This window comes from Anolis sagrei, chromosome 2 (genome assembly GCF_037176765.1).
Source record: "Anolis sagrei isolate rAnoSag1 chromosome 2, rAnoSag1.mat, whole genome shotgun sequence".
NCBI classification, from domain to species: domain Eukaryota; kingdom Metazoa; phylum Chordata; class Lepidosauria; order Squamata; family Dactyloidae; genus Anolis; species Anolis sagrei.
In genome coordinates, this window is record NC_090022.1 from 10566184 (window position 1) to 10594081 (window position 27898).

Genomic DNA, 27898 nt, shown 5'->3' on the forward strand with positions numbered 1-27898 from the left:
GTCCACTTCCGGGTTCCCTCCTCCTCCTCCTGGTGAGCCTGATCCCAGTCCCTCTCCATAGGGCGGATCCTTCCTCTGCTCCTCCCATAGGAGGTCCCTGGATTAGAGCCTCATTCACTCACTCATTCATTCATTCATTCAAGAGAGAGAGAGAACAGGCCTGGGCAAACCTGGAGGAGATAGTGTGGGTTGGGACTGAATAGGAGCTCAATGGGAGGCCAGGTGGGCCTGGAGGCCGGAGAAACAGAGGCCCAAATGACAGGAGGAAGGGCCCAGCATTACCTGGCTCTGGAATAAATAAAGGTCATGTTTTTACCTTCTCAAAAAATCCTACCAAAGTTCAATATCTAATGTTTACTTTCTTTCGCAGAGGAAATGTGATTGCTGCTTGAGAATTTGGGAGTAGAACCTGCTCAGTTGAGAAAAGAAGGAGGAAAAGCATCTTGGATACAGTTTGGTTCCAATATGGAGAGACCCAACTCACCTGGATCTGAAGCAGGACTTGGGAGCAGTGGGGAATCCTGGGAAAGAACTACGCATAAGTTCCTGAGCATGGAATCTACAATTGTAACCTCTGAGACATGTTTATGTGTTCAGTTTTCCACACTTTGCTCTCTCTCCCAGGGGCTGGAATGATGTCGTTGCCGAATCTTCAGTCGTTTCTTCCCCTTTGTGATGGAGTGGAAGTGAATCAGGTAAGCAGAAGGATTTCTGGAGAGGAGGGCTGGAGCTGCCTGGGGATCATTTCTTCCAGGCTTCATCATCAGACACCTGCTGAAACACAAAAGATCGAATGGGAGTTTCTTAAAACTTAGGTACTGAAGGCACAGTTGCCTAAATCTAAAGAAACGAGAATGGACACTCAAAGAACTTTCAACTGAGCTAAGATTTAAAAGGGACATATACAAGAAATGGAAAATGGGGGAAATCACCAAAAAAGAATTCAAACAGCTAACCAGCATGAGTAGGGGAGAAGTTTAACAAACTAAACTAGAAAATGAACTCAGGCTTGCCAGAGAGATTAAAAACAATAAAGGGTTGGGTTTTTTTTTTTTTTTGTGTGTCAGTAGAAGAAGGAAAAACGAGCCAGCAGGAGGGTCTCTGCCTGGAGAATGTGGTGAAATGCTAACAGGGGATGGGGAAAAGGTAGAGCATTGCCTCAGTCTTCTCCCAAAAGGGAATCAGTATTTTACTTGAGCAAGATGGTGAATGAGGTAATAGAGGAAATGCAACCCAAAAGAGGTAAAGAAGTAGCCCAGAAATACCTGGCAACTCTAAATGAATTCAAGTCTCCAGGGCCACAGGAACTACATGCAAGAGTACTGAAGGAATTAGCAGAAGAAATTTCAGAACCTCTGGCAATAATCTTTGAGAATTTTTAGAGAATGGGAGAAGTCCAAGCAGACTGGAGGAGGCAAAGGTTGTCACTGTCTTCAAGAATGGACAAAGGGTGCTCACCAGTGGTTCCTCTTCATCCTGGAAAGAAGTGACGATTGGGGTACCACAGGCTTCTGTCTTGGGCCCAGTGCTGTTCCACATGTTTCTTATTGACTTGGATGAAGGTTTAAAGGGCATGCTTATCAAATTTGCAGATGACACCAAATTAGGAGGGAAAGCCAGAAGACAGGATCAGAATTCAAAATAGTCTCAAAATGTTAGAGAGGTGGGTGAAAACCAATTAAATTACTTTCAACAAGCAGAAATGTGGGATAGTACATGAAGGCAGGAAATATGCAACACACAGATACAGGATGAGGGACACCGGGCTCGTCAACAGTTCATGTGAAAGGCATCTTGAAGTGTTAGTAACCCACAAGTTGGACACGAGCCAACAGTGTGATGCAGCAGCTTAAAAACCTATGGGATTTTGGGCTGCATCCAAAGGAATGTCATGTCTATATGAAGGGAATTATTTTTTCTGTTTTGGTGAGACTTCACCTGAAATCACATTGTGTCCAGTTCTGGGCACCACAATGAAAGCTGGAACATGTCCAGATTTCATTTCTAGTTCTACATATCAATTAAGAAATGGTTTTGCTGTGACCAATCCTGTTTACACTCTGGCATGGAGGCCATAGCTCTTTCCCTTTCAAACAACCAACAGGAATGTAAATAAGTTTTATTTTCTTGTAATTATTTTTCTTGATTTCCCTTTTTGAACTAACAGGAATGTAAATCTACTTTAAAGAGATTCTTGTAATTATATTTCTTGATTTCTCTTAGGTAAGAAGGATTTTTTTTTCTTTTTCCACCAGGGCCCAATCACTTTTGAGGACGTGGCTGTCCATTTCTCCCCAGAGGAGTGGGCTCTCCTGAATCCTGATCAGAAAGCCTTGCACGTGCAGATCATGGAGGAGATTCATGGGATGGTGGACTCTCTTGGTAAGGCTCCATCACTGATGGGGATTTCTAATTCAACATGCAGGATCCCAATCAGCAGCTCCCTAGTGGGAGCAGTATCATAAATCATCACAATCTCTGAGAGTTCTCAAGGTAGGGCTTATGTTAGAAATATATGACATAGGTGTAACATTGCCTTAGTGCCTAAGTAGCAGTGAGGTTGGCACCAATTCAGACTACAGTGGGAAGACTTCCATAATTGGAGCCAAGTCCAAGTGTACCACACTCCCTCGTAGCACCAGGACCCCCCTGAAAAACCCATCAAGAGTAATCACCCCAGATCAGTCACTCTATTCATCTCTATGTGTGTGAGAGAGAGGCAGATGGAAGGAGGAAGCATATTGGCTGGAGAGAGGGCCGGAGAATGGATCATCAAAAAAGAACAAACTTCCCTGGCTTCAGATATGCAGGTGCAGCTATACGTATTTATAATGGTGTGGAATTCAGCTTAGTTTTTCTCCTAACCAGGCAGGCTAGCCTTTGCATGTCTGAAGGCTAAACTCTCTTTCTACGCTGCCTCTCCCAGCACACAAACAGCCCCTGGCCTCAGTCATTCGACTTGTAATATAATGCCTTCTGTGTTCTGTGCTTGTGAATGATTGGGGCTCAGGGTTTTTTGTGCACTGGGAGAGGGATTTAATAACTTTAAGTTATTAAATCATCATCATCATCATCATCATTTAATAACTTATTAATCGCCCTCCATCCGAGAATGCTCCAGGCGATTTACAGCTAAATTACAAAAGATAAAATACATACATACAAAAATTAAAAATCAACAGAGATAGCAGCAAACTCTATGCCCCCCTCTCTCAAATAAATAGAGTCTCACTTATCCAACATAAACGGGCCAGCATAAGCGCTGGATAAGCGAAAATGTTGGATAATAAGGAGGGATTAAGGAAAAGCCTATTATGTTTTGATTTTATCAATTAAGCACCAAAACATCATATTTTGAAATCCAAAATACCTGGCAGACCAGTTTTCTCAGGCAAATCAATCCCTTTGGAACTCATATTTATAGCAAACTTCCAAAAACTGTAAGAGTCCCATTCATTAGTTGATGGTAAACATGCAACAATCCCTGCAGCATTCTGGAATTAGGTATGGGACCTCCTATGTTGGAGCAGAAAAATCCAACCTTAAGTAAACATGGCAAGAGTAAATCGGAGGTTTTGGCAGAGAAATAAAAAGGAGGAAATGATTATGAAATGGGTGGTCGCAAGGTAAAGTTTTATCTAGAGAAAAAGGCAAGCATTTGAACGTGAAGGGAAAAGGCATCCATTCCCCCAGAAACACGGAGACAGAATAAACTGAGGAACAGGGAGCCTCTGGAGCATATCTTACTCACCTCTCCCTCAGAGGTTCCAGACAGTCAGTCAAACAGTGTCCCTCCTTACTGAACAAGAGGGGGAAAGGAGAGTCTTTATACCTTCTTTTCATCCATGTCTATGTTGATTTAAGGATAATTTCAATCCATTTCTTATCCCACTTCCTTTCACTACTTATCACTCACACTGAGGAATGATTGTTTCTGTTCTTGTTGTTCACAGCAGATAACTGGAAGAAGAGCAATGTATGCACCAAACACAGGACGCATTTGGGACACAATGGGGGCCTTCCTAAACACCAGCAAACCCACAGAGAAGATGGAGATTCTGCCAGAGAAAAGCCCTACAAATGCAATGTGTGTGGGCAATGTTTTACCCAAAATATGGCACTTGTACTTCACAAAACACTCCATGCTGGGGAAAGCCATCTTAAATGGAAAGAACCAGCAAAATGTGTGGTTGATTACAAATTGCCAGATAAGAGCCAAGAAGATATCTTTCAAGGAACTGAGGATTTCCTAAGCCAGGAGTGTGGGGAATCTTTTGCCCAGAGTTCACACCTGGTGCAAAATGAGATAATTTACACAGTACAGGAACCATACAGATGCCAGGAGTGTGGGAAGTGTTTTGCTTCCAGTTCACAAATGATGAGGCACAAACAATTTCACACTGGAAAGAAAGGGTACAAGTGCCAGAAGTGTGGGAAATGTTTTACTCAGAATACCCACCTTATAGACCACTGGAAATCTCACACAGGAGAGAAGGCATACCAATGCCAGGAGTGTGGGAAATGTTTTACTGACAGTTCAAACTTGGTGAAGCACAAAAGACAGCACACAGGCGAGAAGCCCTACCAATGCCAGGAGTGTGGGAAATGTTTTGGTTACAACTCAGTCTTGGTGAGCCACAAAAGACTCCACACAGGAGAGAAACCATACCAATGCCAGGAGTGTGGGAAATGTTTTGCTTCCAGTTCAGCCTTGGTGAGGCACAAAAGATTCCACACAGGAGAGAAACCATACCAATGCCAGGAGTGTGGAAAAAGTTTTGGTTACAGTTCAGACTTGGTGAGTCACAAAAGATTCCACACAGGAGAGAAGCCATACCGATGCCAGGAGTGTGGGAAAAGTTTTGCTGACAGTTCAACCTTGGTGAAGCACAAAAGACTCCACACCGGAGAGAAGCCATACCAATGTCAGAACTGTGGGAAATGTTTTGTTGACAGTTCAGGCTTGGTGAGGCACAAAAGACTTCACACTGAAGAAAAACCATACGAGTGCCAGGAGTGTGGTAAATCTTTTGTTTACAGTTCACAGTTGGTGAGGCACAAAAGACTTCACAATGGAGAGAAGTCATACCAGTGCCAGGAGTGTGGGAAATGTTTTTCTTCCCATTCAGACTTGGTGAACCACAAAAAACTCCATACAAGAGAGAAACCTGTATGCCATGAGTGTGGGAAATCTTTTTCTTCCCGTTCTGCCTTGGTGAACCACAAGAGACTTCACACAGGAGAGAAGCCATACCAATGCCAAGAATGTGGGAAATGTTTTGCTGATAGTTCAAACTTGGCGAGGCACAAAAGACTCCACACAGGAGGGAAACCATACCAATGCTAGAAGTGTGCGGAATGTTTTGTTTACAGTTCATAATTTGCGAACCACAAAAGGCTCCACACAAGAGAGAAACCATACAAATGTGGAGAATGTTTTACTCAGACTTCATTCCTTAACAAGCACCAGAGAATACACACAGAGTAAAAAATTGAGATTATGCGTAAACATCTGATTTCAAACAGGACCGTTTGAGAAGTTCTACCTAAGATTTGATAGAGTCCTGTTTCTTGTCATTTGAATCTTTAAGTTGAAGGTTCTGTTTTCTGGAGCAGCAGAAAGCAAGCTCCCTGTGACAATCCTTCAGAGGGTTAAATATGATTGTCATGTCCTCTATTCTGGGGGAAAAGCCCAACTGTTCCTCTAAGCTTAGTTTCCAGCTCCTTTACCTCTTTGGTTGCAAAGTTCCAGATCCACTTCAAGAATGCCATCCATCCATCTTGCCCTTGGTCGGCCCCTCTTCCTTTTTCCTTCCATTTCCCCCAGCATAATTGTCTTCTCTAAGCTTTCCTTTCTTCTCATGATGGGGCCAAAGTACTTCATCTTGGCCTTATCATTTGAATCCCTAAGCTGAGTTCGTTTTCTGTGGAGCAGCAGAAAGAAAGCTTCCTGTGACAATTCTTCAGTAGGTTAAATACGATTGTTATGCTACTTGTTTTAAAAATAAACCATATGTAATTCCATCAGTTGTTCCTCTGGGCTTAGTTTCCAGCTCCTTTACCACCTTGATTGCAATTTTCCAGTTTGTGAACGTTGTTTTTTCAGCTGAGTTTCCAGAATTGAGTACAGTACTTTTGTTGAGGCCAAGCCAAGGAAAAATATGCTTACACTTTTTACTCTTAATGTTTTTTATTTTACTGTGATGATATGTTTTTCTGTTTTGTATTTATTTTGCTGTTATGTATTACCAGGATTGGCCTCATGCAAGCCGCCCCAAGTTGCCTTTGTGGAGATGGTGCCAGGGTATAAATAAAGTTTATTATTATTATTATTATTATTCGATTATTTCCCTTGATGTGCAAATAGTGTCTCTGGCTAAAATGTACTGGCTGTTTCCCTGCTCCTGGCATGCACACTTTTAATCCACATTACCATTGAAAAACAGGAGCCCCCAGTGGCAAAGTGAATTAAACCACTGAGCTGCTGACCGTGATGATCAAAAGTTCACCAGTTTGAATTTGGGGAGCGGGGTGAGCTCCTGCTGTTAACCCCAGCTTCTGCCAACCTAGCAGTTTGAAAACATGCAAATGTGAGTAGATCAAAAAGGTACGAGTCTGGCGGGAAGATAACAGTGCTTCATGCAGTCATGGCAGCCAGATGGCCTTGCAGGTGTCTGCAGACAGTGCCGGCTCTTCGGCTTAGAAATGGAGATGAGCACCAACTCCCAGGGTCGGACACAACTGGACTTAATGTTAGGGTGAAATAGAGGAATTTAAGGCGGCTGTGGGCAGTGAGATCCAAGATGTGGTCTGTGGAAACTTGAAGCCCAGTCCCTGGCCCCATGCCGATTGAGCCAGCAAAGGCAGCAGGCCATCATGCTTGGAGAGCTAATGGAAGCCAGGTATTTTGAAATAATGCTCAGCCAAGCTGGAAGAAGAAAGCCATTAAGGTATTTTATTAATTAAGATCTCGCCCGCAATCATTCGACAAAGTAGGCAGGTATTTTATTAATCCATCTTAGTTGATTAATAAAATAACTCAATGGCTTTCTTCTTCCAGCTTGGATGATCATAATTTCAAAATGGCTGGTTTCCATTAGCGCTGCAAGCACGGACCCTCGGGGTGGCTTAAATTCCTTTATTTGACAACTTTCACAAAGGGACAGAAATTTGGCCAAATAGCTGCTTGGTCCTAGAGATCTGGGGCTGGTTCCATCTCGATGGATCTTGCCTAGCATGCACAGGGCGCCATCGCTGTCCACTTGGCTGATCCCTCGTGACTGGACCCAACCCCGGATCCCTGGCACAAAGGAGCCCGGAAGCAAAGACTTTGGGAAGAGAAGCCACTGACATCAGGGGAAAACCTAGGTAAGAAAGGGAAAACCTTTACCTCTACCTACGAGGGTTGAATGAAAAGTAATGCCTCCACCTTCATAACTCCTCAACAGATGGCAGTACTGGTATGCAGCAGGTACTGGCTTGTTCAGTAGACTCTCCTCTACAGCTTCATTTTGGTGGGAAGCCTTAGCATTGAACGGTTGTGTTGTTAAAGTGCAAAGTATGGAACCCTGCACAGACGGTCGGTCAATGCGACTTAAGTAACGTGCAGTCATTGAATTCTTGACAGCAGAAGGTGTCACCCCAAAGGAGATCCATCAGAGAATGCAAGCTGTTTATGGTGATTGTGTTGATGTGAGTATTGTGCGTCGTTGGGTGAGTAAGTTTAAAGATATTGAGGTGGGAACACCTGACTTTCATGACGAACAAAGAGGTGGACGTCCTGTGACAGCAACCACCAAGTATCACAAGCAAAAGGTTGACAAATTGATTCAGGATGATTGTCGTATCACTCGGAGAGAAATTTCAAGCACAATCAGCATTTCACAAGAACATGTGGGTCACATTATTGCTTTGCTTGGCTATCGGAAGATCTGTGCACGATGGGTACCCAGGATGAGAGAACTGTGAGAGGCTGGTTGTGGAAATAGAGTGTCGACTTCTTCCGTGACAGCTTCAGAAAATTTGTTCATTGTTGACAGAAATGTATCCAATTGCCTGGTGATTATGTGGGAAAGTGAATAGTGGTAGTTAAAGGGCACATTCTAAGGATTGTTTCTGCGTTTGATTTATTAATATATTTCCATCCAAATCCAAGTAACGAAGGTGGAGGTGTTACTTTTCATTCAACCCTCGTACCTACATTGAACAACATGAGCCTTGTTATTAGACTCATAGAGTTGGAAGAGACCTCATGGGCATCCAGTCCATCTCCATTCAGCCAAGAAGCAGCAAAATCACCTTCAAAGCACCCCCAATAGATGGCCATCAAGTCTCTGTTTAAAAGCTTCCAAAGAAAGAGACTCTACCACACTCTGGGGCAGAGAGTTCCACTGCTGAACGGCTCTCACAGGAAGTTCTTCCTCATGTTCCGATAGAATCTTGTTTCTTGTAGTTTGAAGCCATTGTGCGTCCTAGTCTCCAGGGCGGCAGAAAACAAGCCTGCTCCCTCCATGTTATACATCCTTGATTTTGTTCCAGGCTGTGAGAATGTGGCCTCAGTCCCAGGATCATATAACAGGGGTCCTCAAACTAAGGCTCAGGGGCTGGATATGGCCCTCCAAGGTCATTTACCTGGCCCTCACTCAGGGTCAACCTAAGTCTGAAACAACTTAAAAGCACACAACAACAACAATCCTATCTCATCAGCCAAAAGCAGGCCTACACTTCCCATTGAAATATACTAATAAGTTTATATTTGTTAAAATTGTTCTTCATTTTAATTATTGTATTCTTTTTAAGTGTTTTTTTTGCACTATAAATAAGATACATGCAGTGTGCATGGGAATTCATTCATATTTTTTCAAATTATAATCGCCCCCCCCCCCCCCCCCATCAGTTTGAGAGACAATGACCTGGCCCTCTGTTTAAAACGTTTGGCAAGCTATTTAACTTCAGCAGACTGAAAGCCAAAACCAAAGTTACAACATCTTTTAAAGAACTCAGATATGCTGATGACAACGTCGTATGTGCGCATTCAGAAGAAGACCTACAAGCCACTCTAAACACCTTTGCAGAAGCATACGAGAAGCACAGCCTGTCATCGAACATCAAGAAAACCAAATTGCTGTTCCAGCAATCACCAGCCAATTCCTCTCCAATGCCAGAAATGCAGCTTAATGGTGTAACATTATAAAATGTTGACAATTTCCACTACCTTGGCAGCCACCTCTTCACCAAAGTCAACATCTACGCCGAAATTTAATACTGCCTGAGCTCTGCGAGTGCAGCATTTTTCCAAATGAAGCAGAGAGTGTTTGAGGACCAGGACATCCATAGGGATACCAAGGTGCTTGCTTATAAAGCTATTGTCCTCCCAACCCTGCTATGCCTGTGAGATGTAGACTATCTACAGACGTCACATGCAACTCCTGGAACGATTCCATCAGCACTGCCTCCAAAAAAAATCTGCAAATCTCTTGGGAAGACAAGCGGACAAATGTCAGCATGCTGGAAGAAGCAAAGACCACCAGCACTGAAGTGATGGTCCTCTGCCATCAACTCTGCTGGACTGGCCACGTTGTCCGGATGCCCGACCACAATCTCCCAAAGCAGTTGCTCTACTCCGAACTCATGAATGGAAAACGGAATGTTGGTGAACAGGAAAAGAGATTGAAAGTCCTGCTCAAAGCCAACCTTTAAAACTCTGGCATAGATACCAAGAACGGGGAAGCCCTGGCCCTTAAGCGCTCCAGCTGGAGGTCAACTGTGACCAGCAGTGCTGCAGAATTTGAAGAGACATGAATGAAGGGCGAAAGGAAGAAATGTGCCAAGAGGAAGGCGCATCAAGCCAACCCCAACTGGGACCGCCTTCCACCTGGAAACCGATGCCCTCACTGTGGGAGAAGATGCAAGTCAAGAATAGGGCTCCATAGTCACCTACGGACCCACCACCACGATACTACACTCGGAGGACCATCATCCTCGGACCACGAGGGATCGCCTAAGTAAGTAAGTTAAAAAGTTTGTGGATCCCTGTATTGTATATTAAGTAAATAAGTTTGTCTGTAGAGTAAAGAGAAACAACAACAACAGTGTTTTTGTGATTAATACAAGATCCCCAACTAGTTTCCCACTCACACCTGGAATATTGTGTCCAATTCTGGGCACCACAATTGAAGAGAGATATTGACAAGTTGGAATGTGTCCTGAGGAGGGTGATTAACATGATCAAGGGTCTGGAGAACAATCCCTATGACGAGTGGCTTAAAGAGCTGGGCATGTTTTGCCTGAAGAAGAGAAGGCTGAGAGGAGACATGATAGCCATTGTGCTGGTACGGCTGTACCAGGAGCTCCAACTTCCTTTTCTTTCTTTGAGTGTTTGCATGTATTCCAAAGTTTCATGCATTTTGCAGTAAGGTGGCTTCCCTTGGTTTGCAATTATAGGGCCAATGGCCCATCAATCATCATTAGGTTCTTTAGTTCCGCCCCTTTTTCTGGATTTAGGAGGGAAAAAGGGGGACCTCTAGTTCAGTCCACACAGAGAAGCCTTTTGTACACGACGTGAATCAGTTCCACCTGTAGAAAGCTTCGTCTTTTACAGCTCTTTTGCTGGGGGGATTGTAAGGAAGCATAACATTACTGCCACCAATTTGTGACGGAGGGATGAGGTTACTGCCACCAAATCTGTGAGGAAGCCGGGCAATGATCAGTATCAGCTTAAGAGTTGGTTTATAAAGGGACTATTAATTACAGAAGGATTTATTCATTTGATAGCGTAGTGTTTACTGTCCCTGGTTTGGTTTTACTTGTTATGCAGGCTGTTTGGCTTATTTATTTATAGAATCATAGAATCATAGAATCAAAGAGTTGGAAGAGACCTCATGGGCCATCCAGTCCAACCCCATTCTGCCAAGAAGCAGGAATATTGCATTCAAATCACCCCTGACAAATGGCCATCCAGCCTCTGCTTAAAAGCTTCCAAAGAAGGAGCCTCCACCACACTCCGGGGCAGAGAGTTCCACTGCTGAACGGCTCTCATTTATTTATTTACTTCTCTTATATACCGCAATTCTCAGCCTAATGGCGACTCATTGCGGTGTACAACATAGTAAAATAGGTGCAAAATACAAACATAGTGAAAAATAATCCGCAGTACATCATTATCAAAACATCTCATCAAAAACAACAACATTATTACAAAGCCATTCCGAGTCATCTCATCGTCAAGTTCACAATCCGATACCATTTCCGTAGTCCCATTCCTATGGTCAAGTTACCAGTCATTGCACTTCTATTCAAATGCCTTCTTAAACAGCCAGGTCTTTAGCTTCCTGCGGAATATCAACAGGGAGGGGGCTAGCCTGATGTCTACGGGAAGGGTGTTCCACAGCTGAGGAGCCACCACCGAGAAGGCCCTATCTCTCGTCCCCGCCAGCCGTGCCTGTGATGCAGGCGGGATCGAGAGCAGGGCCTCCCCGGAAGATCTCAAAGTCCTCGTGGTGGTCAGTTAGGTATCTTGGGCCGGAACCGTTTAGGGCTTTATAGGCCAATGCCAGCACCTTGAATTGAGCCCGGTAGCAGATCGGCAGCCAGTGGAGCTGGTACAACAAGGGTGTTGTATGCTCCCTGCGTCCCACTCCTGTTAGTATCATGGCTGCCGCACGTTGGACCAGTTGGAGCTTCCGGGCCGTCTTCAAGGGCAACCCCACGTAGAGAGCGTTGCAGTAGTCTAAACGGGATGTAACCAGAGCGTGGACTACCATAGCCAAGGCTTAGAAGTAAAGGTAACAGAGGGAGGGCTTGTAAAAAAAAAAAAACAGTAACAAGTTTTATTAGAATATAACCGATTCAATGTTTCTTCACAAAAGGCACAAATCTTGATAGGTTACATTTATAACGATTCTTAAATAACTCTGGGAAGGGCTCTTCCCTCCACTAAACAGGTTTCAAACATTTTCTCCAAAAAGATGGGTCTTTTAACACAAATAAGTCACCTGACTTATCCAACTACATTGGCTCACAGCCAAACCCTGATTCTTAATATTAAAGAATCAGTCTTCCCTATCGTTCTCTAACTATAGGATTCCTGCTAGTTTTCCGCACACCACAGGATCAACTACCTCTCCTGTAACTCTTCCGGTCACAGACTGCCTATTTCAAACAGATGTGCAGTTAGGTGACAGTTGGCTCCTAACTCAGCACAAGCCAACCCAGCCACCATCTCTAACAAAATATAATCCTACATCCTTACAATTTATTAACTACTGTTTAAACAACACATAACCAAAGGAATAAAATTACACATCGTCACAGGGACCCAATCCCACAGCTCTACAGCCAGCCTTCACTGGGAATTGAAGACCTTCTTTTCTCTTGGAAATCTACAAAAGGACTCTGTTTGGCAGCCATAACACAATTTGGACCGAGTGTAGAGGCCCATGCCAGCAGAGCCTAAGACAGATTGCCCAGATAGAGGTCAAGGATTTCGCTGATAGAGAAGAAACAGTTCTTAAAGATAGTTGCCTGTCCCTTGTGGACAACATTAAGAAAGCCACCAGTTGATTCAAAGCCTTGAAGTGTTTGTTTGATTTATTGAAGACCTAAGCAATAATAAAGCATTTCTTTAAACCTTCAAGCTTCTAAAGACGAAGGCTTTCATGGCCAGAATCACTGGGTTGTTGTAGGTTTTCCGGGCTATATGGCCATGTTCTAGAGGCATTTTCTCCTGACGTTTCACCTGCATTTAAGGCAAGCATCCTCAGAGGTAGTGAGGTCTGTTGGAACTAGGAAAAAGGGTTTATATATCTGTGGAATGACCAGGGTGGGACAAAGGGCTTTTGTCTGCTGTAGCTGGGTGTGAATGTTTCAACTGACCACCTTGATTAGCATTTAATGGCTTGGAAATGCCTGGGGGAAACTCTTGTAAAGAGATGATTTGATTATTCTCTGTTGTTTTGCTGTTGTAATTTTTGAGTTCTTCAATACTGGTAGCCAGATTTTGTTCATTTTCATGGTTTCTTCCTTTCTGTTGAAATTGTCCACATGCTTGTGGACTTTGTGGACTAAAGACTTTGTTTAGGGAAATCCAAAAGGCTTCTCATCCGAGGCACCCCCAGCGTCCTGTTGGGCATACAGAAAACTCGTCCTTTCTACAGACTCTTTCACAGGCCCAGTGCGTGACAGCACAGCCATGTATAAATATTTGAGAGGAAGTCACAGGGAGGAGGGAGCAAGTTGTTTTCTGCTTCCCTGGAGACTAGGATGCGGAGCAATGGCTTCAAAGTGCAAGAAAGGAGATTCTGCCTGAACATGAGGAAGAACTTCCTGACTGTGAGAGCCGTTCAGCAGTGGAACTCTCTGCCCTGGAGCGTGGTGGAGTCTCCTTCTTTGGAATCTTTTAAACAGAGGCTGGATGGCCATCTGTCAGGGGTGATTTGAATGCAATATTCCTGCTTCTTGGCAGGGGGTTGGACTGGATGGCCCATGAGGTCTCTTCCAACTCTTTGATTCTATGATTCTGTAGGGGCAAAGAAACCAAAATATTTCCCAAAAAGGCAGAAACCCCCTTTCCAATGGGGAGGGCAAGGATGGACACCACGAAAGTTGAATCTTTTAAATTGCAGAAAACTGTTTATTGTGTGGCCATAGCAATAACAACAAACAAGCATACAGGGATGCAATCAAAGGGTTTGTCGCAACCCCCAGTGGGGCTGCAGAGCTTTTATAGTAAATGGAATATACATTTTCATTGATTCCCAAAGACAAATCATTTCATTGGTCTAAGTTAGTTATGCAGTTGTTCATTTGTTGTTTATGATTTTGATTGACATTATAGCACAACTGGGATCCTAACAATGGCACAACTATAACAGAACTATAGTCTATTGTTCTCTGACCATGACTGTATCTTATCTGTTAGTTTCTTGCAAACATGGCTCCAGAATGGCTGGGAAACTTGGGGAGTACTAACTAGCCACCAGCTAGCTGGTTTTGTCCGGATATACTGTTATCCTTGAATAGTAACTTCTTCTTTGGAGCGCTGATTTCTCAAATAATCAGCATTTTCTGTAAACATAGGCCTACTGCAGAAATAGGCCAATATGGCAGTAACTCATGACATATGGGCATTGGGGAAATATCTGAAAATTGTATTGTCGATGGCTTTCATGGCTGGAATCACTACGTTCTTGTGGGTTTTTTCGGGCTATATGGCCATGTTCTAGAGGCATTTCTCCTGACGTTTCGCCTGCATCTATGGCAAGCATCCTCAGAGGTAGTGAGGTCTGTTGGAAGTAGGAAAAATGGGTTTATATATCTGTGGAATGGCTGGGGTGGGGCAAGGAGCTCTTCCCTGCTGGAGCTAGGTGTGAATGTTTCAACTGATCACCTTCATTAGCATTTGAAGGCTTGGCTGAGCCTGGGAAAATCCCCTGTTGAGAGGTGTTAAGATGTGCCTGGTTGTTTCCTCTCTGCTGTTTTGCTGTTATAAGTTTACAGTTTTTTAATACTGGTATCTGAAAATTCCCTTTTTAAACCACGTCCCTTCCAATTCTATTCCATCTGAACATGAGAAAGAACTTCCTGACTGTGAGAGCCGTTCAGCAGTGGAACTCTCTGCCCCGGAGTGTGGTGGAGGCTCCTTCTTTGGAAGCTTTTAAACAGAGGCTGGATGGCCATCAGTCAGGGGTGCTTTGAATGCAATATTCCTGCTTCTTGGCAGAATGGGGTTGGACTGGATGGCCCAGGAGGTCTCTTCCAACTCTAGGATTCTATGATTCTAAGGATACACACAAATACCAAGAACAAAGAGAAACAACAACAACTTTCTAAACTCTCCTCCTTGAAAGGAGATGGAGCATGGCCTTGAGCCTGGGGCACCATGGAGAGAAGGGGGCCTGATGCAAATGGGGATGAGGTCATCACAACAGACTGTGAGGCTGTCACTTCTCCAACCAGATGGGCCTCTCAGAGAACATATTGAGCGGTTTTGAGCATAAAAAGATAATGCAGATCTTAGCGGAATGAATCAGTGACATAGACAAACAGGACTCCTTCATTGATGGAGGCTCTTCCTTTGGAGGCTTTTAAACAGAGGTTGGATGGCCACAGGGAGGAGGAGGGAGCAAGCTTGTTTTCTGCTTCCTTGGAGACACGGACATGGAACAATGGCTTCAAACTACAAGAGAGGAGATTCCATCTGAACACGAGGAAGAACTTCCTGACTGTGAGAGCCGTTCAGCAGTGGAACTCTCTGCCCCAGAGTGTGGTGGAGGCTCCTTCTTTGAAGGTTTTTAAACAGAGGCTGGGTGGCCATCTGTCAGGGGTGCTTTGAATGCAATATTCCTGCTTCTTGGCAGAATGGGGTTGGACTGGATGGCCCAGGAGGTCTCTTCCAACTCTTTGATTCTATGATTCCTGACTGTGAGAGCCATTCAGCAGTGGAACTCTCTGCCCCGGAGTGTGGTGGAGGCTCCTCCTTTGGAAGCTTTTAAGCAGAGGCTGGATGGCCATCTGTCAGGGGTGCTTTGAATGCAATATTCCTGCTTCTTGGCAGAATGGGGTTGGACTGGATGGCCCAGGAGGTCTCTTCCAACTCTAGGATACTATGATTCATGATTCAGCCAGGCCTTCAAATGCTAATCAAGGTAGCCAGTTGAAATATTGACACCTAGCTCCAGCAGACAAGAGTCCTTTGCCCCACCCTGGTCTTTCCACAGATATATAAACCCATTGTCCTATTTCCAACAGACCTCACTACCTCTGAGGATGCTTGCCATAGATGCAGGCGAAACGTCAGGAGAAATGCCTCTAGAACATGGCCCTATAGCCCGGAATAAACCTACAACAACCTAGATTCATGGCTTTGCTTCTCCCTCTCTTCTTCCGGCAACACGGGGCCGGAAGTGGGTGCTGTTTAGAGAAGCGGCCAGCGCATGCGCGGGAGGGCAGAAGGTCCACTTCCGGTTTCCTCCTCCTCCTCCTCCAGGTGAGCCTGATCCCAGTCCCTCCCCATAGGGCTGATCCTTCCTCTGCTCCCCCCAGAGGAGGCCCCTGGATTAGAGACCCATCCATTCAAGAGAGACTAGAGTAGGGCTGGGCCAACCTCAGGGGGATAGCCTGGGTTGGGACTGAAGGGGAGCTCAATGGGAGGCCAGGTGGGCCTGGAGGCTGGAGAAGCAGAGGCCCAAATGACAGGAGGGAGGGAGGGCCCAGCATGACCAGGCTCTGAAATAAATATAGGCTTTTTTGTATTGTCGAAGGCTTTCATGGCTGGAATCACTAGGTTCTTGTGGGTTTTTTCGGGCTATAGAGCCATGTTCTAGAGGCATTTCTCCTGACGTTTCGCCTGCATCTATGGCAAGCATCCTCAGAGGTAGTGAGGTCTGTTGGAATTAGGACAATGGGTTTATATATCTGTGGAATGACCAGGGTGGGGCAAAGAGCTCTTCTCTGCTGGAGCTAGGTGTGAATGTTTCAACTGACCACCTTCATTAGCATTTGAAGGCCTGGCTGAGCCTGGGAAAATCTCTTGTTGAGAGGTGTTAAGCCTTGCTTAGTTGTTTCCTCTCTGCTGTTTTGCTGTTTTAATTTTAGAGTTTTTTAATACTGGTAGCCAGATTTTGTTCATTTTGATGGTCTCTTCCTTTCTGTTGAAATTGTCCACATGCTTGTGGATTTCAATGGCTTCTCTGTGTAGTCTGACATGGTGGTTGTTGGAGTGGTCCAGCATTTCTGTGTTCTCAAATAATATGCTGTGTCCAGGCTGGTTCATTAGGTGCTCTGCTATGGCTGATTTCTCTGGTTGAAGTAGTCTGCAGTGCCTTTCATGTTCCTTGATGCGTGTTTGGGCAATGCTGCTGCGTTTGGTGGTCCCTATGTAGACTTGTCCACAGCTGCATGGTATACGGTAGACTCCTGCAGAGGTGAGAGAATCCCTCTTGTCCTTTGCTGAACGTAGCATTTGTTGGATTTTCTTGGTGGGTTTGTACATTGTTTGTATGTTGTATTTCCTCATCAGCTTCCCTCTGCGGTCAATGGTTCCCTTGATGTATGGTAGGAACACTTTTCCTCTGGGTGGATCTTCATCTTTACTCTCGTGGCTTGTTCTTGGTCTTTTTTTTTTACTCTCTCAAAACAATCCTCCCAAAAGGTTCTTGTGGGTTTTTTCGGGCTATAGGGCCATGTTCTAGAGGCATTTCTCCTGACATTTCGCCTGCATCTATGGCAAGCATCCTCAGAGGTAGTGAGGATGGGCCAATATGACAGTAACTCATGACATATGGGCATTGAGAACATCTCTGAAAGATGCTTGCCCTCTGAGGATGCTTGCTATAGATGTAGGCGAAACGTCAGGAGAAATGCCTCTAGAACATGGCTCTATACCCGAAAAAACCCACAAGAACCTAGTGATTCCAGCCATGAAAGCCTTCGACAATACATTAAATCCTCCCAAATCCTGTTGTTTAACTTTCTTTCACTGAGGCGATGTGATTGTTGCTTGAGAATTTTGGAATAGAGCCTGTTCAGTTGAGAGAAGGAGGAGGAAAATCTCCTTCAAGGGAGGGCCCAGCATTCCCTGACTCCGAAACCAATAAATAAAGGGATCTGTGATTGGTTAAATGGATGAACCCAGAGGGTGATTCTCCCCAATGCTTCCTCTTCATCTTGGAAAGAAGTGACAAGTGGAGTGCCATCCACAGCGTTCTGTCCTGGACCCGGTCCTGTTCAACATCTTTATTAATTAATTAATTAATTTTATTTATTTATTTACTTTACTTGTATACCGCAGTTTCTCAGCCCAACAGGCGACTCAACGCAGTTTACAGCAAGGATAAGAATCAATCAATGATATACAATTTAAAACCATAAAAGCATAATATACAATATTGACACAACAATAGACAACACAATGCATCTCATAACTGGAGTCGTGATCCAATCCGTCGTCCAAATTTCCATTCCTGTAATCATCACATTCATTGCACTGTTTAACCGAATGCCCGTTCAAACATCCAAATTTTTAATCTTCTTCGGAACACCATTAGCGAGGGGGCTGATCTTACCTCCATAGGAAGGGCATTCCACAGCCGGGGGGCCACCACAGAAAAGGCCCTGTCTCTCGTCCCTGCCAGCCGCACCTGTGAAGCAGGCGGGATAGAGAGCAGGGCCTCCCCAGAAGATCTTAGGGTCCTGGCGGGCTGATAGGCAGAGATACGTTCGGATAGGTAACTTGGGCCAGAACCGTTTAGGGCTTTATAGGCCAACGCCAGCACTTTGAATTGAGCCCGGTAGCAAATCGGCAGCCAGTGGAGCTGGTGCAGCAGAGTTGTATGCTCCCTGCGCTCCGCTCCTGTTAGTATCATGGTTGCTGAGCGTTGGACTAGCTGGAGCTTCCGAGCCGTCTTCAAAGGCAACCCCACGTAGAGACTTAGATTAATGGCTTAGATGAAGGGCTAGAAGGCAGGATCATCAAGTTTGCAGATGACACCAAATTGGGAGGGCTAACCAATAGGGCTGGGTAACCACGGAAAAATTTGTTTCTAAACTCGATTCGTTTCCAGGGAGCGCTAGCGTTTCCAAATTCTAAATACTTCCGAAATTTTGAGATTTCAAAGTTTCGTTATTTACGAAATTTCGTTAATTTCGAATTGATTCGTTAATGGCGGACGCGATTGCACAATATGTTAAAAAAAAACCTCCAAATGGGACAAGGGGAACTTCTGAAGCTTCCCTCTCCCTCTGTTGTTGACTGTTGGTGTGATAAAACAAACAACAACTATAAAACCTGCACCAGACATGCAAAAATAATTACGAAAAAATTACGAAATAATTTCGAAATAATAACAAAATAATTACGAAATAAATTGAAAAAATTGTTTCGAATCTAATTTACTCCTCACACTATTCCTGCATGGCTCAATATTGGATCGTAAGCTAATTTAAATACGAATTAATTACGAAATTAACGAACGAAACCGCCCAGCCCTAATAACCAATACTCCAGAGGACAGGAGCAGGATTCAAAATGATCTTGACAGATTAGAGAGATGACTGGCCAAAACTAACAAAATGAAGTTCAACAGGGACAAATGCAAGATACTCCACTTTGGCAGAAAAAACGAAATGCAATGATACAGAATGGGGGACAATGCCTGACTCGAGAGCAGTACGTGTGAAAAAGATCTTGGAGTCCTCGTGGACAGCAAGTTAAACATGAGCCAACAATGTGATGTGGCGGCAAAAAAAGCCAGTGGGATTTTGGCCTGCATCAATAGGAGCATAGTGTCTAGATCTAGGGAAGTCATGCTACCCCTAAGCATTACCCTTCGGAAACCTCTCAGGTGTAAAATATCTGGCTGTCGCCCCACCCACCTTCCCCAGAAGGTATATAACACTGAATGAAGCAGTAGTCTTGGTTCCCTGCCGCCGCCAAGCAGCAGACAGAGAGCAAGGTATGACAAGTAGCAGGGAGGATGGGCGGGGATGTGCAGATTCCACAGAGGACCACTCGAAGAAACCGGTTACAGGTAAGCAACCCAGCTTTCTTCTTCTTGGTCTCTGTGGAATTGCACATATGGTAGAGTCACAAGCTACTTGCCATGGTTGGTGGGCGTCATGCCAAAGCGAAAACAAAACCGCTCTGCCGAAGGCCGCCTGTTGTTTGGACTGAATGTCCAACTTATAGTGGGTGACAAATGTCAATGGCGTAGACCAAATAGCTGCCTGGAAGATGTCCCCCAGGGGCACTCCGTGGCAGAATGCCGTTGAGGTGGCCAGTGCCCTGGTGGAGTATCCTTTCAGAGAAAGAGGCAGGTCTTCCCCAGCCAACTGGTAGGCTAGTTTGATCGTAGCAGTGACCCATTTCGACAGACGTTAGGAAGAAATGGGCAATCCCTGAGTTTTTAAAAAATATGGAACGCTTCACGAATTTGCGTGTCTGGTTAGACCACACCTGGAATATTGTGTCCAATTCTGGGCACCACAATTCAAGAGAGATATTGACAAGCTGGAATGTGTCCAGAGGAGGGCGACTAAAATGATCAAGGGTCTGGAAAACAAGCCCTATGAGGAGCAGCTTAAGGAGCTGGGCATGTTTAGCCTGAAGAAGAGAAGGCTGAGAAGAGATATGATAGCCATGTATAAATATGTATAAATATGTGAGAGGAAGCCACAGGGAGGAGGGAGCAAGCTTGTTTTCTGCTTCCTTGGAGACTAGGACATGGAACAATGGCTTCAAACTACAAGAAAGGAGATTCCACCTGAACATGAGGAAGAACTTCCTGACTGTGAGAGCCGTTCAGCAGTGGAACTCTCTGCCCCGGAGTGTGGTGGAGGCTCCTTCTTTGGAAGCTTTTAAACAGAGGCTAGATGGCCATTTGCCAGGGGTGATTTGAATGCGATGTTCCTGCTTCTTGGCAGAATGGGATTGGACTGGATGGCCCATGAGGTCTCTTCCAACTCTTTGGTTCTATGATTCTATGTTTTTACCCTCAAAAAAATCCTACCAAAGTTCAACATCTAATGTTTACTTTCTTTCCTGCAAGGTGACCCAAAAAGGATACAATAGTCAACTGAACAGTAATAATAATACTGTGCATATGCAGGATCATTTGGCCTAGAAATGAGTATATACGTAGGCATTTGGTTGCAAAAGGTGTAATTTCCGTTTTCTTTCTTGCAAAACTTCTACATAAGCCCAAAGTTGGATGGGACTTAAAATTCAGCCCTTCAGTATCATCCCAGGTGGGAACCAAAGCTGAGATGAGCCCAGAAACCGAGCTGGAAGACAAACAGACAACTTTAACTTTAGTCAATTGAAATGCCAAGCCTACAACAAGTTTCAGTCCAACCTAGGTACAGCACTGGTTGAGATACGTAATACTGGGCTGGAGAATGTTCCTGTGTCCATACAGTAATTTCTTCATAGGTTTCTTTATAGGACTATAATTGAGACATATTTATGTGATCAGCTTTCCACCCGTTGCTCCCTCTCCCTCTCAGGGGCTGGAATGATGATGTTGCCAAATCCTCAGCCGTTTCTTCCACTTTGTGATGGAGTAGAACTGACTCAGGTAAGCAGAAGGGTTCCTGGGAGAGGAGGACTAGAGCTGCCTGGGGCTCATTTCTTCCAGGCTCAATCATCAAACATCTCTTGGAACAGAAAAGATTGAAAGGGATTTTCTTAAAAGTGAGATACAGAAGGCACAACTGCAAACAGTGCCAACAAAAGGGGTGGGGGGGGGGGGGAGACAAATTTAAAGAAACCAGAATGGATGTTCAACTAACTTTCAACTGAGTTACTTAAGATTTAAACATGTACAAGAAATGGGAAGGGGGGAGCACATTTACCTAAGTTTAAATAAACCAGAATGGATGGCCAAAGAACTTTCAGCTGATCTGATCTCCCTAGGGAGAGCGTTCCATAGCCGAGGGGCCACCACTGAGAAGGCCCTGTCTCTCGTCCCCGCCAAACATGCTTGTGACGAAGGCGGGACCGAAAGCAGGGCCTCCCCAGATGATCTTAAAGTCCTCAGTGGTTCGTAAGGGGAGATATGTTCGGACAGGTAAATTGGGCCAGAACCGTTTAGGGCTTTATTGGCCAAAGCCAGCACTTTGAATTGGGCCCGGTACCAAACTGGCAGCCAGTGGAGCTGGCGCAACAAGGGGGTTGTATGCTCCCTGAGCGCCGCTTCTGTTAACAACCTGACTGCCATTCGTTGGACTAGCTGCCGATCTGCTACAGGGCCCAATTCAAGGTGCTGGTGTTGGCCTACAAAGCCCTAAACGGTTCCAGCCCAAAATACCTGTCTGACCGCATCTCGGCCTATGAGCCCACGAGGACTTTGAGATCGTCTGGGGAGGCCCTTCTCTCGATCCCGCCTGCCTCACAGGCACGCCTGGCGGGGACGAGAGACAGGGCCTTCTCGGTGGTGGCCCCTCGGCTGTGGAACACCCTTCCTGTGGACATCAGACTGGCACCCTCCCTTATGACATTCCGCAAGAGACTAAAGACGTGGTTGTTCGAGAAGGCGTTTGAACAAGTGGTGCAATAATTGGCAATGACGATAGGAACGGAACACGGAAAACGGTATTTGGATTGTGGTTCAACGATGAGACGTCGCGAATGACTTGTGTAATTGTAATGGTATTATTGATATTGATGTTGTTGTTTGATGACGTTTTTGATATTGCTAGTTGATGTTAGATTATGTTGTAAATTGCACCTTATTTTACATGTTGTACACCGCCGTGAGTCGCCCCAGGGCTGAGAACGGCGGTCTATAAGCACAGTAAATAAATAAATAAATAAATAAATAGCTGAAGCTTCCGGACCGTCTTCAAAGGCAACCCCACGTAGAGAGCGTTGCAATAGTCTATACGGGATGTAACTAGAGTGTGGGCTACCGTGGCCACGTCAGACTTCCCAAGGTATGGGCACAGCTGGTGCACAAGTTTTTTACTTCATTTATATTCCACTTTTCTCACCCCTGGTGGGACTCAAAGAGGTTTCTAGCATATTCACGGCAAAATTGAATGCCTTACAAAACATGAAAACCTAACATAAAATAACAGTAATACTCTAGAAAATAGGATCAGAATTCAAAATGGCCTTAACATGTCAGAGCGCTGGGCCAAAACTAACCAAATTAATTTCAACAAGAATAAACATATGTTAGTACAGTTAAGCAGGAGAAAAATGGAATGCACATGTACAGAATGGGTGACATCTGGCTTGACAACAGTTCATATGAAAGGGGTTTTGGAGTGTTAGTAGACCACAAGTTGGACATGAACCAACAGTGTGATGAACCAGCTTAAGAACCTATGGGATTTTGGGCTGCATCCAAAGGAATATAGTGTCTAGATTAAGGGAAGTCATGGTGATATTCTTTCTACTTTGGTGAGACCTCACCTGAAATCACATTCTGTCCAGTTCTGGGCACCAGAATAAAAGCTGGAACATGTCCAGATTCCATTTCTGATTCTACATATCAGTTAAGCAATGGTTTTGACTGTCACTAAATTGATGTCTCTAGAAACCTTAAACTATGGCATGGAGGCCTTAGCCCTTTCCCTTTCAAACAGCCAACAGGAATTAAAATCTACTTTAAATGTTTTCTTGTAATTAATTTTCTTGAAAGAAATGTGTTCTTTTCCCACCAGGGCCCAATCACCTTTGAGGATGTGGCTGTCCATTTCTCCCTGGAGGAGTGGGCTCTCCTGAGTCCTGATCAGAAAGCCTTGCACGGGCAGATCATGGAGGAGATTCATGGGATGGTGGACTCTCTTGGTAAGGCTCCCTCATTCATGGGGTTTCTATTTCAAAATGCAGGATCCCAGTCAGCAGCTGGCTAGTGGGAGCAGTATCATCACAATCTCTGAGAGTTCTCAAGGCAGGGTTTGAATCCAGGGAGCGGGGTATGTTCCTTCTGTTAGCCCCAGCTTGTGCCATCCTAGCAGTTTGAAAATATGCAAATGTGAGTAGATCAATAGGTACCGCTTCCACAGGAAGGTAACGATGTACCATGCAATCATGCCAGCCACTTGACCTTGGAGGTGTCTACGTGTCTTGGGCTGAGAAATTGAGATGAGAGTCGGACATGACTAGACTTAATGTCAGGAGAAACATTTACCTTTACCATAGCTTGGGTACCCAGCAATGCCCAAGTTATTTAAAAAGGGCATATTTTGTTTTGGGATGTTTGGTAATATCAGTTTGGTAATTTGTAATGCTATTTATTAGAAAAATGTCATTCTTTCCTTTTGTTATTTATGAGTGCTCCCATTAGAAAATGCGTAACCATGTGGGTGAACTACAACTCCCAAAATCGTGGGTCAATCACCCCCAGACCCCAGCAGCAATCAAAGTTGGCCACATTAGGTCTGTGTGCCAACTATCGTCCAGATTAGTCATTAGTGGGGTTCAGAGGGCTCTCTGGATAAGGATCAAGTACAGCTCACATATTCCAAGGTCAGTCACCCCCAAATCCCTCCGGTATTTACAGTTGACCATGTTGGGTCTGTGCTCTAGGTTTAGTCCAGATCCAACATCAGCTGGGTTCAGTGCTCTCTGGATGCGAGTGAACTACAACTCTCAAAAATCAAGGCCAATTCCCCCCAAACCCCTGCAGTATGAGCAGGATTGAAGAGAAACAACAGAAAAAGCTGACACAATACGAGGATTTAAAGATTGAACTGCAAAGATTGGCACAAGCCAGTCAAGGTGGTCCTAGTGGTGATCGGCACACTGGGTGCAGTACCTAAAGACCTTGGCCTGCACTTAAACACAATCAGTGCTGACAAAATTGCCAGCTGCAGAAGGCCACCTTACTGGGATCTGCACGCATTATTTGCCGATACATCACACAGTCCTAGACACTTGGGAAGTGTCTGACGTGTGACAACAACCAGCAGAGTGTCTGCTGTGGACTCATCTTGTTGTGTTACAAATAATAATATATTTAAACCCGCACCTCTCTCCCCTAAGGGACTCGGGATGGCTTTTCCTCTATGTCTATGTTGTTTTAAGGATAATTTCAATCCACTTCTTATCCCACTTCCTTAGACTCACTCACACTGAGGAATGATTGTTTCTGTTCTTCTTCTTTACAGCAGATAACTGGAAGAAGAGCAATGTCTGCACCAAACACAGGAAATGTTTTGGGCAGAACGGGGACATTCATGGACACCAGCAATCCCACAGTGAAGATGAAGATTCTGCCAGAGAAAAGCCCCACAAATGCGATGTATGTGGGCAATGTTTTACCCAAAATATGGCACTTGTGCTTCACAAGGCACTCCATGCTGGGGAAAACTATACTGAAAGGAAATTATCAAAATGTGTGGTTGATTACAAATTGCCAGATCTGTGCCAACAAGAAATTTTTGAAGGAACTCAAGATTTCATAAACCAGGAGTGTGGGAAATCTTTTATCCAGAGTTCACACTTGGTGAAGCACGAGAGATTTCACTCAGGAGAGGAACCATGCATGTGCCAGGAGTGTGGGAAGAGTTTTGCTTCCAGTTCACAATTGATGAGGCACAAAATGCTTCATACAGGAAAGAAACCATACAAATGCCAGGAATATGGGAAGCGTTTTACTCAGAATACACACCTTATAGAGCACTGGGGATCCCACACAGGAGACAAACCATACAAATGCAAGGAATGTGGGAAATGTTTTGTTCAAAGTTCATCTCTTATGAGCCACCAGAGAGTCCACACTGGAGAGAAACCATATACATGCCCAGATTGTGGGAAATGTTTTACTGACAGTTCAAACTTGGTGAGACACAAAAGATTCCACACAGGAGAGAAACCATACGAATGCCAGGAGTGTGGGAAATGTTTTGCTGATGGTTCACACTTGGCGAGCCACAAAAGACTCCACACAGGAGAGAAGCCATACGAATGCCAGGAGTGTGGGAAATGTTTTACTAACAGTTCAAACTTGGTGAGACACAAAAGAGTCCACACAGGTGATAAACCATACCAGTGCCAAGAGTGTGGGAAATGTTTTGCTGACAGTTCGCACTTGGTGAGCCACAAAACACTCCACACTGGAGAGAAGCCATACCATTGCCAGGAATGTGGGAAATGTTTTGCTGACAGTTCACACTTGATGAGGCACAACGCACTCCACACAGGAGAGAAGCCATACCAATGCCAGGAGTGTGGGAAATCTTTTACTAACAGTTCAAATTTGGTGAGACACAAAAGATTCCACACAGGAGAGAAGCCATACCAATGCCAGGAGTGTGGGAAATGTTTTGCTGACAGTTCACACTTGGTGACCCACAAAAAATCACACTTGTGAATGAAAGGGTAAATTCCCATACTTCACCCCTTAACAAGCTTCAGAGAATACACACAGGCTTAAAAATATGCAAATGCCAGGAGTGTGGGAAATGTTTTGTTTGGGGTTCATACCTTTTCAACTATCACAGAGTACATACAGGAGAGACATCATCCAAGAGCTGTAACATAACTAATAAAATGAATTATCACGTATCATGATGGGTAACTGACTGGAACTGGTTTTTGCCCAGCTGTACAATATAATTGAGCAAAACTTTTAAATTGCAGGTTCTGGACATTTTGGTGTTATAGACTACATTCAACATTGCTCAGTGAACACGTGTTGTTCCCTTGGCTTTCAGTAACACTTGGCTTGACTTCGGACTCGTTTCTAAGACAATTCTTAGTTTTGAACTTTGCTTAGGTTTTTTGCTTTTTGTGACTTGGGACTGTTTTGCAGAACTCTTTTGCTTCTGTGGACACCTTTATCATCTGATTTCAAACAGGACCATTTGAGAAGTTCTGCCTAAGATTTGGTAGAGTCCACTTTCTTGTTGTCAAAGGCCTTCATGGCCAGAATCTCCGGGTTGCTGTTCGTTTTCTGGGTTGTATAGCCATGTTTCAGAAATATTGTCCCCTGATGTTTCACCCACATCTATGGCATCCTACGAGGTTGTGAGGTCTGTTGGAAACTCGACAGTTGAGGTTTATATATCTGTGGAATGTCCAGGGTGTGTGTGTCGGGGGAAGGAAGAATGAGAGAAGACACTCTGGTTGCTGTGTAATATGTGTGTGAGAAAGCATAGAGAATCTATATAAATAAAATGTAGTGTTTGTTTGTGGGATTAACATAATTCAAGAACCACTGGGCAAATTGACACCAAATTTGGACACAACATACCTAATAGGCCAACGAGTGACCATCATTCATAAAAACAAGGAAAAACACAGCGGAAGAGACTTAAAAAGCAAAAAAAACCCCATAACAATGTATGCGCAAAACCACATATATACACACACATATACACATATTTACACACACAAATACATATACACAGACTGGGCTACAGCAACGTGTGGCAGGGGACGACTGGTCTATATAAATAAAAATGTGGTGTTAGTTTGTGGGATTAACATAACTCAAAAACCACTGGACAAAATGACACCAAGTTTGGACACAATACACCTCTCAGCCCAACGAGTGACCATCACTCATAAAAACACTGAAAAACACAGCAGAAGAGACTTTAAAAGCCAAAAAAAAATTAAAAATAAAAATACATTACAACACATGCGCAAAACCACACACACACACACATATATATGCAAACACACATATATACACAAATATATACACACACAAAGCACATTTACACAGACTAGGCCACAGCAAGGGAACAGAAAAAGGTGAGTCAAAGATGATACAGAGAAGTGGAAGGATAGGCAAAAGGGTACATTTTGATTTTGAGAAGTACAATATTCTAAAATATATTGCTTACTTGGCTTTTCCCCTTTGCTAACCTTTAGCCTAGATATGCACATCTTTCTCAGCCCAGCTCTAGACCAAGGCATTGGAGTCTTTTGTTTGTGAGGCATTGACTGGGGTAGGAAACAATTAGCAGAAAGGAGGAAACCATGAAAATCAACAAAATCTGGCTACCAGTATTAAAAAAATCTAAAATTACAACAGCACAACAACAGAGAGGAAACAAACAAGGACATCTAGTCACCTCTCAACAAAGCTTGCTCTAGGCACTGTCAGGCCATTATAGGCAAATCAAGGTGGTCCGTTGAAACATTCACACCTAGCTCCAGCAGACAAGAGTCCTTTGTCCCACCCTGGTCATTCCAACCCTTTTTCCTAGTTCCAACAGACCTCACTACCTCTTGCCATAGATGCAGGTGAAACGTCAGGAGAGAATGCCTCTAGACCATGGCCATATAGCCCGAAAAAACCTACAACAACCCAATTAGCAGAGTCGTTAGTTCTTGACTCAGGTCGAGCAAAGGTCGAATACCTTTGTGACATGGTTTCCAATATATTCGTTACCTTCTGCTATAAATATATAAAATATAACACATAAAACCTTGATTAAATGC

The 27898-nt window shown here is 44.3% G+C and overlaps 1 protein-coding gene and 1 pseudogene across 1 annotated transcript in view; one reads left to right on the forward strand and one right to left on the reverse strand.

Annotated features, from left to right (window-relative positions):
• On the forward strand, nucleotides 1-26012 carry LOC132766138 (zinc finger protein 721-like; annotated as a pseudogene).
• The window catches only part of LOC132765774 (zinc finger protein 850-like), a 1095673-nt gene that overhangs the window by 986864 nt on the left and 80911 nt on the right, over nucleotides 1-27898 (reverse strand). The gene's annotated exons all lie outside the window — the stretch shown is intronic.